The sequence below is a fragment of the Bison bison genome, unplaced genomic scaffold (genome assembly GCF_000754665.1).
Source record: "Bison bison bison isolate TAMUID 2011002044 unplaced genomic scaffold, Bison_UMD1.0 scf7180017864492, whole genome shotgun sequence".
Taxonomy (NCBI): Eukaryota; Metazoa; Chordata; class Mammalia; order Artiodactyla; family Bovidae; genus Bison; species Bison bison.
Genome location: NW_011495051.1, coordinates 10,189,619 through 10,192,298, shown reverse-complemented (window position 1 = coordinate 10,192,298; position 2,680 = coordinate 10,189,619).

The window sequence follows — 2,680 nt, the reverse complement described above, 5'->3', positions numbered from 1 at the left end:
TAGATGGGGAAACAGTGGATCAGCGTCAGACTTTATTTTGGGGGGCTCCAAAATCACTGCAGATGGTGACTGCAGCCATGAAATTAAAAGACGCTTACTTCTTGGAAGGAAAGTTATGACCAACCTAGATAGCATATTCAAAAGCAGAGACATTACTTTGCCAACAAATGTCCGTCTAGTCAAGGCTATGGTTTTTCCTGCGGTCATGTATGGATGTGAGAGTTGGACTGTGAAGAAGGCTGAGCACCAAAGAATTGATGCTTTTGAACTGTGGTGTTGGAGAAGACTCTTGAGAGTCCCTTGGACTACAAGGAGGTCCAACCAGTCCGTTCTGAAGATCAGCCCTGGGATTTCTTTGGAAGGAATGATGCTAAAGCTGAAACTCCAGTACTTTGGCCACCTCATGCGAAGAGTTGACTCATTGGAAAAGACTCTGATGCTGGGAGGGATTGGGGGCAGGAGGAGAAGGGGACAACAGAGGATGAGATGGCTGGATGGCATCACTGACTCAATGGATGAGTCTGAATGAACTCCGGGAGTTGGTGATGGACAGGGAGGCCTGGCATGCTGCGATTCATGGGGTCGCAAAGAGTCGGACACGACTGAGCGACTGAACTAAACTGAACTGAGAGTCACGTGAGCTGGGCAGGCATGGGAACAAGGCCCCTTTGGAAAGGCAGTGCAGGCCGCAGCCCCGCATCCACGCCTCACGGCCGCCGTCTCCACACACCAGGTACCGGAGGCACAGGAGAGTGACGGACCGCGCGAGTCACTGTCACCCGCCAAAGGAGTCCTGCACGCTCAGTCTTCTCCTCAAGACTCAAGAGCGGCCGGGAGACGTTCCCGCGAGAGGGTCGCCAGCTTCCTGTCCTGCTTTCCCAGCTCCTCTCTCTAGGTTTCCCATCCTAATGAACTGCCAAGCCTCGGCGCCTTTTAACTCACTCACACGCCAAGAGCCAAAAACACGACGTGAGAAATCGCAGGGCAACGCACATCTCCACAACCAGGGGAGGAGTCCTCCCTAAAGCCCACTTTTGCTCCCGGACGCGTCAGGGTCCTGACTGGAAACACTCGAAGGAGTAACTGAAGAGAGTTTAACGAAAGGGCAACCAACGAATGAGGAAACAGCAGCGGCCTGAACCCATTCGGGAGGGGAGGAGGGATCACTCCCGGGCTAGCGACCGCGGGATTCCCGGACACCCCGCCACCCCCGGCCTGAAGGGGCCGAGGGAGACAGCGGCCCTCGGGCTGACAGGACGTGTGGCGACAGGTGGAGGAAAACGACCATCCAACACCCTGGCCCACCGGGAGGAAGCCAGGAGATTAAAGACACCCACCTCAGGTCTCAGCCACTGCCTCCCAGGCCCAGAGCAGGAGGGGTCACCGGGAACATCCAGAACCATCTCTGACGGCCGGGAGTCCTGTGCCTCCGCCATCGTCCGGGCTGAGCCCTCTCTCCAAAGCCAGGCCTCTCCCGAGGGACCCCACTTGTGTGTGGATCCCAACTAGCTCTGAAGCTTGAGCAGCTCACGTTACACAGCAGAGCTTCACTTTCTCATCTGCAGATAGGATTAACAACACCTGCTACCTGGGGGTGGTCTTAAGGCTTATCCACGTGAAATGCAGACGGCACAGAGCAAATCCCGCGCACCTGTTCTCATCTTTCCCCGCTATTCTGACATATGCGCGCATGCACGTGTGCAGAAGTGCACATGCCTGCAGAGAAAGGCACGTGTGCTCAGAGAAAGCCACGTGCGCACCTGGAATCGCATGCACGCGTCCAGAAACGCACGTGGGTGCGAACATACACACACGCACACGCACACGCACACACCGAGGATAGCAGTAAATAGTACACCTACAGGAATTAAATGTGGATATGGTTCAGTCCTCCAGGACGGTAACTAGACACTTGTCCATGGTAAAGGCTGCTTCCCAAAGGACTCACCCAACTCCTGTAACTTAATGCTCCAAGAAGCGCTAAGAACTGAGGGGAGCAGAAGTATTTCTTTTTGAAAAGGGATACCAAACATCTTCACCCCCAAGAAATGGCAGAGAAGTAAATCTTTTTTTTTTTTTTAATATATTTATAATTGTTATATCTTCTTCTTGGATTGATCCTTTGATCATTATGTAGTGACCTTCTTTGTCTCTTTTCACAGCCTTTGTTTTAAAGTCTAATTTATCTGATACAAGTATTGTGACTCCTGCTTTCTTTTGGTCCCAATTTGCATGGAAAATCTTTTTCCAGCCCTTCACTTTCAGTCTGTATGTGTCCCCTGTTTTGAGGTGGGTCTCTTGTAGACAACATATGTAGGGGTCTTGTTTTTGTATCCATTCAGCCAGTCTTTGTCTTTTGCTTGGGGCATTCAACCCATTTACGTTCAAGGTAATTACTAATAAGTATGATCCCGTTGCCATTTACTTTATTGTTTTGGGTTCGAGTTTATACACCATTTTTGTGTTTCCTGTCTAGAGAATATCCTTTAGTATTTGTTGGAGAGCTGGTTTGGTGGTGCAGAATTCTCTCAGCTTTTGCTTGTCTGAAAAGCTTTTGATTTCTCCTTCATACTTGAATGAGATCCTTGCTGGGTACAATAATCTGGGCTGTAGGTTATTTTCTTTCATCATTTTAAGTATGTCTTGCCATTCCCTCCTGGCTTGAAGAGTTTCTATTGAA